The sequence below is a fragment of the Equus caballus genome, chromosome 19 (genome assembly GCF_041296265.1).
Source record: "Equus caballus isolate H_3958 breed thoroughbred chromosome 19, TB-T2T, whole genome shotgun sequence".
NCBI classification, from domain to species: domain Eukaryota; kingdom Metazoa; phylum Chordata; class Mammalia; order Perissodactyla; family Equidae; genus Equus; species Equus caballus.
In genome coordinates, this window is record NC_091702.1 from 3,318,581 (window position 1) to 3,334,760 (window position 16,180).

Genomic DNA, 16,180 nt, shown 5'->3' on the forward strand with positions numbered 1-16,180 from the left:
TGACCATGACCGTAGAAAAAGACTACTCAGTTTACACTCCAGTGCAGCTTCAAACCCAAGGGCTTTTTCTATAGTATGGCTTCATTCTTCCACAAAGCTTCTCTGTAGAACCAAAGATTTCCCCACATTTTAGGGGGAAGGGTAGATGTAGGGAGAGGAGGTAAGCATCTCATACAAGCTTTTCTCCCATAATCAACTTAAAAAAGAATCTCAGAAGAACTGCAAACAGACACAGTGGAGAAGGCAGACCCTAGCCCACACACAGATGCTCTGTCTCCCTGCAGTGGCTTAACATCAGGTCATCCCTGGCTTCTCTCACACTCCAAGACAGAGATGGTATGATAATAAGCAGGAGATGCTGCTTCGAAGTCCATTCTGCAGACTGCAACTCCGTTTCTCTAATAACATAGATATCAAATCAACTAAAGCATGATGGAATGTAGGGGGAAAGAATGATGCATAGGAAGAGGAGCTTACCTATTCTTGATCTTTGGCAGACATCTATTCCAGCTTGGTTCAAGCTCACTATGAGGAGAGTTTTCAGTCTGCACCTAGACCCACTTGCACAGTTAATCATCTCGGCCACCTCTTGCCAGTCCCCTTTCATCCAGTTCCCAATCATTCTGCTGGAGGGACATCCCCTTTGCATACAAATGCGTCCCCAAGAATCATGAAGTAATTGACTCTTTCGCTCATCCAGGAAATGACATAACTGTATATAGCAACTGCTCAGCCTCCATTTGAATGATCTGAAAACACCATGAAGGAAACATTGAAAAAATGCAGAAGGAGATATTAAAAATATATAACTCCTTAAAGCATACATACTTCTCCTTGGCAGGTGAAGCCCCTTATATTCACTCCAATTAAAAATTAAATGAGGGGGATCTTGTCAAGATGGTGCTGTGAGCAGACGTTGAACTTGCCTCCTCCCACAAACACAACCAGCTTACAACAATTTTGGGAAGAATCACCATGGATTGAAAAATGAAAGCTGGATAAAAAGAACCCCCATGAAAAGGGACAGTACTGATGAAAGCAGAAGAGGCAGTAACTCCAGCAGGGAGGAAAAAAGCCACCTTTAGGAGCAGCAAGCTTCTCAGCTGGCCAGGCGGGAGCCACCCTAAGGTACGCAGCCCTCCCCAGAAGAGTGAGGTCTGGAACGGGGGCAATACTGCTATAACCATCCTTCAGACTCAGCCCAACTGAGAGGAGGATCTTACTGTCTGGCTTTTCTGGCTATTAACTGCAGCCAGGACACCCCAGAAAAGCTATCAGCCAAAAGCCAAAAAGATCCGGGTCTTAAAGGGCCCATGCACAAACACACATTTCAGCAACCTAAAATCACCAGAGAGAAGGCTGACAGTCTTTTTGTGAAGGAAGACTCACCTGGTGGGCTCTGGGGGCATCTTGGTGGGAGGAGGATCCTCTCCAGAGACTGAGACATTGGTGGGGGCTGATGTTCTGAGCTGGTCCAGGTGTGCTGATAGGGACACTGGTGGGGGCCATTGAGATGCATCCCTTGGGCTGTTAGCCCAGGGGTCTGCCACACTCACTAGAGCACAGATTTAATCCACTTCAGCCAGGGCAGGCAACCTGCCCTAGGGACTGGCCCCACCTAACAGCAAGCCCTCAGGCTACTTTTCAGCCTGCAGTGACTGAGTGCCTTGATCCTCTACAGGCAGGCAAGGGTGTTTGCCTCTGGGGGGCAGGGCTTGTGTAAGGACCACGTGAACTGTGGGGGCATTGGGGCAGAGGTGGGGGCCTCTGCAGTGTGGTGTTGGGGTACGCTCCAGGGTGTTGAGAAGTGTGCACGGACCAGGATTGTGTTGACAGTGTATGTGGTCCAGCGGGGGGTGAGGCTTAGCAACAGCAGAAGACTTGTGCTTCACAAATAGCCATAAAAAGGATCAGCCCCACCTTCCAAAGACTGAAACAACTGAGTGCCATCGGCTAGCCCCACTCAGCTGCACTCCTAAGAGAACTGACAACAGCCTTGTTGGCCTCAGGCCTATCACAACTGTACACCCCTGAGCCTAGCAACTAGCTCCACTACGTGTCAACACAATTAAGAGGACAATTGCAATAAGAGTGTGCTAATAGACTTTGTAGCCAACAGTGTTGAGGCCCCTCCAAACAGGATTTACAAATAGCTCGCCAGGGAAGGAAAGATTGGACTGCTTGGGTACCTGCAGTGGGAGCAACCCTGCCACAGCAGAAGAACACAAGTAGCCCACAAAGAGGTCACTCCTGGTTCTTATGGCCTGGTGACGAGAGGGAAGCACACTGCTGGGCCTCATAAGGCATCTCATTTATAAGTCCACTTCTCCAAGGTCAGAAGATATAGCTGACTCACCTAGTACAAAGAAAATAGCACAGAGAAATAGGCATAATGAGGAGGCAAAGGAATAGTTTCCAAGCAAAGGAACACTGCAAAACACCAGAAAAAGAAGTAAGTGAAATAGAAACTAGCAACTTCCTTTACAAAGAATTCACACAAAATATAATGAGGATGCTCACAGTAATGCAGAGAAGAATGGATGAACACAGTGAGCACATCAGCAAAGAACTGGAAGATATAAAAAAGAACCAATCAGAAATGAAGAATACAATAGTCAAAACGGGAAATTCACTAGAGGGACTCAATAGCAGAGTAGAGGAAGCAGAAGACTGGATCAGCAAGCTAGATGAAAGATTAGAGGAAATCACCCAAGCAGAACAGAAAAGAGAAAAAAGAATTAGACAGAATGAGAACAGTGTTAGGGAACTCTGGGACAATGTCAAACATGATAACATTTGGATTATAGGGGTCCCAGAAGGAGAAGAGAGAGACAAAGGGGCAGAAAATTTATTTGTCGAAATGATAGAGGAAAATTTTCCTCACCTGAGGAAGGAATCAGACATCCAAGTTCAGGAAACACAGAGCGCTCCAAACAAGAGAAGCCCAAAGAGGCCCACACCAAGACATATTGTAATCAAAATGTCTAAAATTAAAGACAAAGAAAAAATCCTAAAAGCAGCAAGAGAAAGGTCACAAGTGACATATAAAGGGAAGCCCATCAGGCTGTTAGCAGACTTCTCAGTCGAGAACCTACAGGCAAGAAGAGAATGGCACAACATATTTAAAGTGCTAAAAGACCTAGCACTGTAAAAACCTACAACCAAGAATACTCTATCCATCAAGGCTGTCATTCAGGAAGAAGGAGAGATAAAGAGCTTCCCAGACAAGCAAAAATTAAAGGAGTTTATCACCAAGAAACCGGTTCTACAAGAAATGCTGAAGGGACTTATTTAAGTTGGAAAGCAATGACCACAAATAGAGATAAAAGAAAAAAGTATCAAAAAACCCAAAACAACAAGGAAAAACAGGCAATAAAATCACTTGTAAGGTAAAAGTATAGTAAAGGCAGCAGATCAACTACCTGTGAAGATAATATGAAGGTTAGAAGACAAATGTACTAAAATTATCTATTTCAATGATAAGAGGGTAATGGATAGAAACACACTAAACAAAAGTCTATATATAATGTGAAAAACATATAATGTTGGAGGACAGCAGTGAAAAACTAGTGCTTTTAGAAAGAGGTTCAAGCTGAAGAGTCTATCTACTCAATATAGACTGTTATATGCATAGTATACTAACTAGGATCATCATGGTAACCACAAACCAGAAACCTATGACAAGCAGGAAAAAAGTAAGAAAAAAAAATCTTACTAAAGATATCCATCAAATCACAAGTGAAGAGAGCAAGAGAAAAAGAAAGGAACTGAGAAGAACAAACAAAACACCCCCCAAAAAAGAAAGAGTGACAAAATGGCAATAAATACTTATTTATCAATAGCTACTTTAAATGACAATGGACTAAATGCTCCAATCAAATGCCATAGGGTGGCCAACTGGATAAAAAAAAACAAGATCCATGTATATGCTGCATACAAGAGCCACACTTCAGACCTACAGACACTCACAAACTGAAAGTGAAAGGATGGAAAAAGATATTCCATGCAAATGGCAAGGAAAAGCAAGCAGGGGTAGCAATACTTATATCACACAAAATAGACTTTAAATCAAAAACTGTAATAAGAGACAAAGATGGGCACTACATAATGATAAAGGGAAGAATCCAACAAGAAAATATAACACTTGTAAATATCTATGCACCTAATATAGGAGCACCTAAATATATAAAGCAATTATTAACAGACATAAGAGGGGAAATAGACATAACACAATAATAGTAGGGGACTTTAACACTCCACTTACACCAATGGATAGATTATCCAAACAGAAGATCAATAAGGAAGCACTCACCTTAAAGGACACATTAGACCAGATGGACTTAGCAGATATATACAGAACATTCCATCCAAAAACCACAGAATACACATTCTTTTCAAATGCCCATGGAACGTTCTCCAGGATTGATCACATATTAGGCCACAAAACAAGTCTCAATAAATTTAAGAAGATCAAAATAATACCATGCATCTTTTCTGACCACAAAGGTATGAAACTGGAAATCAACTCCAGAAAGAAAACCAGAAAAGCCACAAAAATTGAACAAAATGCTAGTGAACAATGATTGGGTCAATGAAGAAATCAAAGAAGAAATAAAAAAATTCCTGGAGACAAATGAAAATGAAAACACGACATGCCAAAATCTGTGGGATACAGCAAAAGCAGTTCTACGAGGGAAGTTTATAGTAATTCAGGCCTACCTCAACAAAGAAGAAAAATCCCAAATAAACAATCTAAAAGTGCCCCTAAAGGTACTGGAAAAAGAACAACAAACAAAGCCCAAAATCAGCAGAAAAAAGTAAATAATAAAAATCAGAGCAGAAATAAACGAAATAGAGACTAAAAAACAATAGAAAAAATTAATGAACCCACGAGCTGGTTCTTCGAAAAGATAAACAAAATTGACAAACCCTTAGCTAGACTGACCAAGAAAAGAGGAAAGAAGGCTCAAATAAATGAAATCAGAAATGAAAGAGGAGAGATTGCAATGGACACCTCAGAAATGCAAAAGATAATAAGAGAATACTATGAAAAGCTATACGCCAACAACAGAAGAAATGGATAAATTCTTAGAAACATACAACCTTCCAAAAGTGGACCAAAAGATATAGAAAATTTGAATAGACCGATCACCAGGAAGGAGATCGAAACAACAATTAAAAACCTCCCCAAAAATAAAAGTCCAGGACCAGATGGCTTCCCTGATGAATTCTACCAAACATTCAAAAACTTAATACCTATCCTTCTCAAACTCTTCCAAAAAATTGAAGAGGAGGGATGGCTTCCTAACTCCTTCTACAAAGCAAACATTATCCTGATACCAAAAGCAGACAAGGACAACACAAAAAAAGAAAATTACAGGTCAATATCACTGATGAACATCGATGCAAAAATCCTCAACAAAATTCTAGCAAATTGAATACAAGAATACATTAAAAAGATCATACATCATGATCAAGTGGGTTTCATTCAAGGAATGCAAGGATGGTTCAACATCCACAAATCTATCAACGTGATACACCACATTAACAAAATGAAGAATAAAAATCACATGATCATCTCAATAGATGCAGAAAGCATTTGACAAGATACAGCATCCATTTATGATAAAAACTCTAAATAAAATGGGTATAGAAGGAAAATACCTCAACATAATAAAGGCCATATATGACAAACCCACAGCAAATATCATTCTCAATGGAGAAAAACTGAAAACTATCCCTCTAAGAACAGGAACAAGACAAGGATGCCCACTGTCACCACTCTTATTTAACATGATTTTATATCTAGAAAACCGTAAAGAGTCCACTAAAAAAATTTAGAAATAATGAAGGAATACAGTCAAGTTGCAAGATACCAAAAAAAAAAAGTTATTGGCACCTGAACAATCTCCATTCTTTCCAACAATGGATATTGGCAGTAGTTATAATAACAACTCAGGAAAAGTCAAAGACCACATTTAGATAATTTTCTTTGAAGTTATAGGATTATCTTGTAGACCTTTTTCTTGTTGGGCAACCTCCTCTAATAGGAACACTGGATTATTAATGTCAACAGACTTCAAGCCATTGGTTGCATAACCAGGGATACTGCCAACATAGCCATGCCTGTGTCCTCATATGTCAGATGAACACATATCTTCCAAGTGCAAACATGTTGAACTCTTGACCTAGAGTCTTGGTCACTAATCTTCCCACATTTGTTTTACCTACTCCAAGAGGGCCTGCAACACATGGAAGGGGCACTTCAGATTACTTTTTCAGAAGTCTGATACCCAAATATTTAAGCACTCTTTTCATCAATTTTTCTGTGACGTAATTGTCATTTTCCAGAAAAATCTGGGCTACTCAAATATCCACATGATTAGTTGTACTTTTGTTCCAAGGAAGTTCCACCATAAGTTTTAAATAATTTATAATCAGAGCATATTTTTACACTGACTGAGGATTTTTTTTAGTCTTTTTGTTTCTTTGACACAGAATTTATGGGCCTATTCTGACATACGAGATGCTTATATATATATTTTTTCTAGCATGAGATTTTCATCATTATCTACATCCTCCTCTTCATCTTCTAAAGTTCCTGGTATGTGTACAATTCTCCTATTAGAGCATATTACTATAAAATACTTACTATCCTCTGGCTTGTGTTTACTGTTTTTTAAAGCAATTTTAGTCCTTCAATTTCCTTGATAAGGAGTGGTATCATCCTCTTAAATGGTTCCTCTAGACTCACAGTATCTAAAATCTGGAGCTTCTTTTAATTGACATTTAGGTGCTCAAATGTGTAGTAAATGTTCCCTTGGAGAACTATCTTTAAAAAAAAACCTCAATTTAACAACTGCAGGAACACACATATCTGACATTTCAACTAATTTTACTGCAGGTTTCTAAAACTGTTCTGATACTTCTCCTGGCCCCTCTCTAGTATTACAGATGTTAAGAAACTGCTCACGTTGGTCCAATAGTTCCACTTCAACAACAGGATATGGCTTCTCTTTTAGGACCTGTACAATCTGAAAACAGCACAGCCATGAAGCCAGCAAAATAGAGTGGAGTTTGGGCCAGTTATTTCCCACAATCTTTATTGTCAGTGCACCTGTCCCAATCTTGTGCAGATGTGGCAGGTCCTAAGGGAGTTTGGGATTTCAGCATTAGCTGCCCTCTCTCCTTACTCAACGCAACGGGGGTCATGTTAGACATGAGGCTCAGGATGGTGCCCTGAAACCTTTTATCAGGTAGCTCCACACCAACTGTGGATTGTGGGCTCAGTCCACACTTGGTGCACATGGGGAATCTGGGAAGCAGAAAGCCCTCTGTGTGAACAGAAGCAGGTGGTGGCTGGAGGAAAATTATTGGAAGATGAATGAAGAAAATGTATAGTAAATAAAGTTTATCTTACTGTGTAGATAAGTCAGGTGAAAAGAATGTCTCTGGGAGTAGCTCTCTTCCTGGTACAGATGCTTTACTAGTAGAAATGTTCTTTGTCAATATAAATTTCCTCAACAAAAGGAAAATTTATACTTTATTTTAGCCAGTTAAGATACAGCTCAAGAGCTTTTCTTAATCTGCTAACTCCCAATTGCTTTCAGTTCAAAATAATTTATACACCAAAGTGGCTTATTTGAGAGTGCATGTTCTGAACTCTGAAAGGAAGGGAGTTATTGTGGGAAGTCTTTTTCGATTCTCCAACCCAGAGATACTCAAGTTGCCAGGGGCCACCAGTAAGTGGGATTCTGACACAACATGCTTCAATGCAGCCTCTTCATCCCCAAAGTTATGGGGCATACCAGTGGGGTATATTACTACAGATTCTCAAGCCATCGAGAAAAATGAAGGTATATGCTCATAAATTTGACAAATTGGAAAAAGGAAACAATTTAGAAAACATTTTAAACTAAAATACTCAACCAAGATGAAGTAGGTAATATGAATAGTCGCATAAACATTAAAGATATGTAATTCATAATTAAAAGAGCTGGAAACAAAATTACTGGGACCACTGAAAAATTCTAACAAAATTCTAAATGCAAATTAACAAAGATTTTAAACAATATTGATACCAACCCTCATATCAGTTTCCCTACATTAAACCCAGCATATATGGGGTTAAAACCAAAATACTCATTCCCTGCTTAGTCCCTGGCTTCCTGGCTCCAGAATCCACTATCCTCCATGGAGACAGACACAGCCAAGGACAAGCATACGGATTAATTATCACCTCCCTGCAAAGAGATCCTGGCTGGTGGGAAAGCTGCTGAGCAGCAAGGCTATATGCTCCTGCTCCCCTACCTAAAACCCCAAATAAAAACCCTTCCTTTCAGCTTTTCGGGGAGTTTGGGATTTCAGCATTAGCTGCCCTCTCTCCTTACTCAGTACTGTGCATAAATAAAATTCCTACTGTCTTCCACTACACCAGCTGTCAGAAATTGGTTTGCTGTGCAACGGGTGAGCAAACATACTTCAGGTTTGATATCAATATTTTTCAGAAAATAAAACATGAGATTTCTAATAACCTGATTCCAAGTTAATAAAGTATAAAAAAGATAGAGTACAATAAAATAAAACTACAATATTTCCTATTACAAATAACTCATAAACTTACATATAAGAGTGTTAAAAAATATTAACAAACCAAATTAAACAATGTATAAAAAGTATTTTACACCATGACCAAGGGGATTTCTTACAGGAATGTAAGGCTGATTCAGTATTTAAAAATAAATCAAGAATATCAATTTCGTTTAGAAATTAATAAATGGAAACCTTATTAATATAGAATCAAGAGGCCAAGGGAGGATATCTCATGCCCTATGTTGACAGCAAAGCCCAACAGGAAGAAGAAAGACTTACATTTCTTGAGGAGCAGAAAGCTCAGCCAATGAGAGACTGTCCCAACTCACCCAAGGAAAAGCCACAGCTTGTACTCTTTGTTTACAATAGGCCTCCTGACTTCCTCTTCTCCTCTATAAAAATGTTTCTCCTCCCTTTATTGCTGAGGATTCACATGTGTTTTGCCGTGGGTGCAGACTCCAAGTTGCTATTCTTTGCTGGCCCAAGTAAACCCATTTTTGCTGGAGAAATAACTGGCCATCTATTGGTTTAAGGTCAATATTTGTTTACAAGTAAAAGAATCTAGAATCTAGATAAAATCCAACATCTATTTATGATAGATAATAAATAAATAGATAAAGCCCTACTCCAGGAAGTTCAAGATAGAGAAAAATTACTTTCACTTGTTAAAGATTATCTATAAAAAAGGTACAGCTGAGATCATACTTAACAGTGAAAAATTAAGTGCATTTCCTCATAATGGAGAACAAGGCAAGAATGGCCACTTTCATCATTCTTGTTGAACCACTTTCATCATTTTTATTGAACCAAAATACAAAATGTTCTAGCAATAATAAGAGTAAGAGAAATAAAAGCCATAGAGTTTGGAAAAGAAGAAATAAAACAGTTCTTAGGTGAATTATTCAACTAGTGATCTATTGAAAAGGAATGTATTGAATCTAGGAATCTATTGAAATAAATATTCAAGGCAATATATAGTAAAAAATATCACCAAATACAAAATCAACTCACAATTGAAAAAAAACAATTTTGGAGGTACATAGGCCAAAAAGATCACCAAAAACAAAAATGACTCACAAAGGCAATCTTATTTCTGTTTATTAACAATGATGCTGCAGATGCTGAAATTAAAAACACTGTATCAATTAACATCGCTCCAAAGAACATGAAATGCTCAGGTATATGCTCAATAAAATATGTACACAATCCATATGCTTAAAATTATAAAATGCTCATTAAGATAATTAAAGAAGTTGTAAGTAAATGGAGAAATACACTGTTATCAAAGACAAACACAACTCACATCAGTTAAAGTGGTGAAAACATATTTTATTTCATAACTACTGACAGCAGGGGAAAGATCTGAGCTCCATTCTAACTTGTGCATATGTCATTTTGGAATTTTAAAGGAAGGATAGGGGAGTGGGAAGTGTGGGGGCTAGAGTCATAGAAGTGAAAAGGTATAAAGGGTTGGTCAGTGTAACTGTGATTATGTCAGCTGTGTTTGCTTTTGGGGGTTATCAAAGTCAGGATTTTATCTTCACTCAGACGTTGAGAGAAAGAGACCCTATTCTTAAAAATTGCATATCAAAGTACTGGCTGTCAGGTTCTTGGGAGAAATGTGAGATATATATTCAAAACTGTAAGCACTTTATAGTAAATACACTAGAAAACGGAGGGCAGGGGCCTATAATATGGTGTTGGCTACAACAAATAGTAAGTTTTCTGTAAGCTTGAGCTTTCTCAGGCAGGTCTTTTAAAGTTGGGCTTGGGTGTTTTAGCTACACAGACTTATGCTACTAGAAGCCATGCTAGAGTTTGATAAAGTCTTCTGTTAATGCAGGGGTCTGGAAGGAGTTGTTATGTGCAGAGGATTCTGCAGTGCTCACCATGTTCATGGATAGAATAATGAGTACCGACATCAATTATCCCCAAATTGATCTATAGGTCTAAAATTCTAACCAAAATTTCACCAAATTATTTGTAGACATAGACAAACTTCTTCAAATCTTTATATGAAAAGCACATACCTGACAGTAGCTAAAACAATTTTAATATTGAAGAATAATGTAAAGTAAACCGTTTAACAATATTTAGTATTACTCTGCAGCTATTATAATCATGGCATTGTAATTTTAACTGTAGTACAGGCAGGCAAATTAATGAACCTGAATAGAGAATCCAAAAATATGCCATACATTTATACCCTAGTAATTTTTGACAAAGAGATAAAAACAATACAGTGAAAGAAAGAAGACCCTTTTACAATTAGTACTGGAGGAATTGAACGTCGGTAGGCAGAAAAAGAAGCACTGCTAAAAATCATTCCAAAATAAAAAATAATTCAAAATGGATCATGGATTTATATGTAAAACACAAAATTATAATTTTGTTTTAGTAAATATATCAGAATTTAAGGCTAATCAGAAAGTTCTTGAATGGGATAGAAATAGCAAATTACATTAAATGAAAAAAAGTTAATTTGGATCTCATCACAACTAAAATATATCGCTTTGCAGAAATCACTGTGAAGAGTTTGCAAAAACAAGATAAATTGAAACAAGAATGAGATATCACTGCACACCCGCTAGAAAGGCCGAAATCCAGCAGATTGACCACACCAGTGCAGGCAAGGATGTGGAGAACAGGAGCTCTCATGCATTGGTGCTGGAAATGAAGAATGCCATAGGCACTTTAGAAGACAATTTGCTGGTTTCTTACAAATTTAAATATACTCCTACCATATGATCCAGCAACCATATTCCTTGGTATTTACCCAAATGAATTAAAAATTTATGTCTACACACAACCTGCATTTGTATATTTATAGTAGTTTTATTCATAATTGCCGAAACTTAGAAGCAACCAAAATGTCCTTCAGCAGTTGAACAGATAACTATATGTGACACATTCAGAAAATGCAATATTGTTTAGCATTAAAAAGAAAAGCTATCAAGCTGTGGAAAAAAAACTTAAACCCATATTTCTAAGTGAAAGAAACCAATCAGAAAAGGCTACATACTTTACAATTTCAACTATATGATATTCTGGAGAAGGCAAAACCATGAAGTCAGTAAAAGATAGTAGTTGCCAGGGTATAGAAGGGAAGAAGGGATGAACAGGCAGAGCACAGAGCATTTGGGGGCAGTGAAAATACTCTGTATGATACTATAATGATATGTATGTCATTATATATTTTTAAAAATCCATACAATGGACAACACTAAAAGTGAAACAATGTAAACTATGGACTTTGGGTGACAGTGATGTGCCAATATAGGTTCATCAATTGCAAAACATATGCTATTATAATTGGGGATATTAGTGGTGGGAAATGGTATGCATGTGTGGGGGCAGAAAGTATATTGGAACACTATGTATTTTCCATTAAATTTTGCTTGAAACCTAAAACTGTTATAAAAAATCAAATGTATATTTTCAAGCAGGTAATACAAGAAATTCTTGTAGTGATAAAAGTATTCATTATCATAGCTGCAGTGGACACAAAAACTTGCGCGTGTGATAAAATTGTATAGAACTAAATACACACACAGAAATTAAAACAAGTAAAAATGGAGAAATCTGAATAAGATTGTGGGTTGTATCAATGCCAATAAGCTGGTTGTGATATTATATGCTGCCATAAATATATATATTTTTTTGCCCTTTCCAGAATATCATATTTGCTGCCAATAGTTTTTCAGAATGTTATTATTTTGAAAATCTGAGTACACTGGACCTCTTAGTGTTATTTCTTACAACTATGTGTAAATATACAATGATCCCAGGATAAGTTTCAATTAAAAAGTAATTTGAACAAATGGAAAATCAGTTCATGTTCTAAGTTATGAAATCTCATTAGGTAGTCAACTCTGTTATTTTATTAATTTAATATAACACCAATAAAAATTTCCATGAGCTCTTTTATTTAGTTAGATAAATGATCCTACATTTATCATGGAAATATATACACATAATACTAGCTAAGCAAGTACTGATCAGGATGAGTTATGAAGAAAGACTTGCTCTATCATACATTAAAAATATTGCAAAGTCTGTAATACAACAGGGAAGTGTTACTGGATGAATAAGAAGAGAAGAGAAGAGACAAGGGAGAGGGAGGAAGAGGGAAGAGAAGAGGAGAAGGGAGGGGAGTGTCAAGGTGTGCCCTGATGGAAAGTTGCTGACATGGGGAAGCTGGAGGCCACTAGGTAAATGGAGGACATCCTATGTGATGGTTTAGGGAGTGTATTTGGCTTTGTCTGGTTGGTCCTGTGTAGAAAGCAGAAGTAAAATTTTGGAAGCTGGCAGTTATTGATCAGGTGCAGACTGTTTTGTGCTGACTGTTGCATGGGTTTTGATTTGGTTTCCTAGGGTGATTGCTTTCCAGGTTGGGGGGCAGAGTTCTATTATCACATAAGATCTGGCCCTTGTCCATTTGTATATTCAGTCTCAAAAGTAAGAGTTTCTGTACAAATGCATATTATTCAATTTACTCTTCACTAAAATAACTGTCTTGAAAAGTTAAAGCTTCAAAAGTGAAAAAGATAGAAATGTTAAAAATAAATGTTGCCAAATAATTTACATAGAGGAATATTAAAAAATTTGAAAAAAACACAAAATTATCTTTCAATAGAACAGAATTTTGTGAAACAGGCTTCTCACACTTGAAGGCCTGTACATTAATACAATTTTCTTTCTTGTTTTTTTGTGAGGAACATCCACCCTGAGCTAACATCTGTTGCCAATACTGCACATTTTTCTTTTTTTTTTTTTTTTGAGAAAGACTAGCCCTGAGGTCCTGAGCTAACATCTGTACAAGTCTTCCTCTACTTTGTATGTGGGATGCCTCCACAGCATGGCTGATGAGTGGAGTACATCTGCACCCGGGATCTGAACACTTGAACCCTGGGCTGCTGAAGCAGAGGATGTAGAACTTTAACCACTGTGCCAAGGGCTTGGCCCCAACACCATTTTCTTAAAAAGAAGTTTGGCAAAATGGATTAAATGACTTAAAAAGTCTTTAGCAGCGACTTTATATTTCCACTTCCAGTAATTTACCTCCAGGGAATAATTCTGATAATTCTAATTTATTCCAAATTAATTTTTAAATAAATTATTGATTAAAACAAGAAAGAAAACTAAATCTAAGTCCAGCAGCTAAGGATATTTTCTTGACATTATATCATGCAAATTATATTCAGAGTATGTCATTTTTTTAAACAACATAGGAAGAAAGACCTGAGTTAATAAAGTTATTCAGATCATTCTCAGTTGTTTTTTTCATTTAACATTAAATCTTCGATACAGTATCATGTCAAACTGATGCATGTAGTCTTTCACTTTAAATGATGAAGATGATTTCCTTGGTTTTGATATAATGAGGTGTGCAGAGGGTGTGAAATCTTGAACATAACTTTCACTGGGATTGACAGTAGCAACAGCTTTTCTATTTTTTCAGAATTTGGGGCTCATCCATCAAAGCAGGGATGCTATTTGACCTCAGAGAGTAAAAATCTGACTTTTATTAGAAATTTTGATTCTTAGAAATCTGCAAGTAACCTTAAAATTTTATTTTATTTTGTAGCTCTATTAAGGTATACTTGATAGACAAAAGAATGCTCAACTTTACTATGCACATATTGATTAGTTTGGACATATGCATACATCCATCATACCATCACCACAACCAAGTACTAAACACATCCATCAATTCCAAAAATTTCCTTGTGATTTTTGTGTGTTTTTTTAAGCTTAGGAATTTCATGGAGTTTAACCTTATGCTCAGATAAAAGAGGGAGCAGATGAGGTGTACATCGTTTCATTATGCTACCTTAAGAGCTGGGTTTTAAACATACACATAAATTCTGAAAATCAATATTTATTACTCTCACAATGAAATATTTTCTCCCAGTTCCTTCAAATATATAGCCATTTTATTCTACCTTCCCCCCCTTCCTTTTTGAGTAGGGACACAGGAGGAATTTTCAACAGTACAAACAAACAGGGTCCAAGAGGTGGTTGCTCCTCAGCTCTGCAGGCTTTTCCCTGTGAGAAGCAGCCCACTGTGCACCTGTGTGAGCCAGTGTGGAACAGGACAGAGTATGTCTGCAGTCTGGTTCAGCCTGCTGAGCCCTTTTGCTACTTCTAACCTGTGGCCCAAAACAGGGATAAATGGAGGGAAATTAACTTTCATATGCCAATGATGAAAAAGACCGTATCTTGCTCTCTAAGGGATAAAGTCATTTGGAGGGAGATCAAATCACTACGATAGTTATATTTTTCCATAGCTATTTTTACCCTGGAGCCCCTGGAGATCCTAACCTTGGTGACTTGCTGGCAGTCAGAATCCAGTAGTATTTTCCTTTTCTAAGGTCAACACATTGTTCTGTAAGGGACTTCTATTGCTTTATCCAAACCCTCCTGGGATCCTGTTTATCTACTTTTCACTTTTCATCCCCTGCTCTTTTTTTTAACTTTTTATTAAGATTATGATAGTTTACAACCTTGTGAAATTTCAGTTGTACATTCTTGTTAGTCATGTTGTAGGCTCACCACTTCACCCTTGGTGCCCACCCCCCACCCACCTTTCCCCTGGTAAACCACCAATCGGTTATCTTTGTCTCTATGTTTAACTTCCACCTATTAGTGGAGACATACAGAGTTCATCTTTCTCTATCTGGCTTATTTCACTTAACATAATACCTTCAAGGTCCATCCATGTTGCTGTGAATGGGACAATTTTATATTTTTATGGCTGAGTAGTATTCCATTGTATATATATACACCATATCTTCTTTATCCAACCATCAGTTGATGGGCATTTAGATTGCTTCCACATCTAGGCTATTGTATATAATGCTGCAATGAACATAGGGGTGCAAGGAACTTTTGGAATTGCTTATTTCAAGTTCTTTGGATAGATACCCAGTAGTGGGATGGCTGGGTCATAAAGTATTTCTATTTTTAATTTTTTGGGAAATCTCCATCCACTGCTTTTTAGTTTTCTTTGTTCACAGTCCTTGCTAAACAAATGTGACACATTAAAATTATCAGTTTTTATATGTATCTATTGTACTGTATTTTATCAAGAAATAGTGTGCTGTAATTATTGCAGGCTCTGACATTAGTTATCCTTTTATCCATTTAGCCTTTTTGTAATTCTAATATTCCATGTTTCACAAATATAGTTGCCAAGAATTTTCACTTATGTAATCAAAACAATCTTTAAAAGGGACAGAGATTTAGAATTTCTTTAGTAAAACACTCTTCTTACTGCTTATATGCACCTAACTTTATAAGTGAAAGTCTAGAACAAATTTGTGTGCAAAATCTTTTCAAGAAAAAAGAGAGTCCAGTTTTGCTTATATCAGGAAGTCCCATTCCCATCATATATGAGAAAGTAGAGCAAATGTATGCAGTTTTTTCATTTCTTTTGTTTGATGTTTTCACTTTTTTCTTTCCCTCTGTCAAGAAACTTTTTTCGTTTTCTTCCATATTTATACTTGGGACCTCTGCACAACTGTGGAGATGATTTACAGAGATCCCTTTTTTTGTAGGTGGCTTATTTCCCTTCCATTTCTTCAGC

At 37.1% G+C, this 16,180-nt stretch overlaps 1 pseudogene; it reads right to left on the minus strand.

Annotated features, from left to right (window-relative positions):
- Positions 1 to 5,889: 5,889 nt before the first annotated feature.
- On the minus strand, positions 5,890 to 7,308 carry LOC102150160 (lon protease homolog 2, peroxisomal-like; annotated as a pseudogene).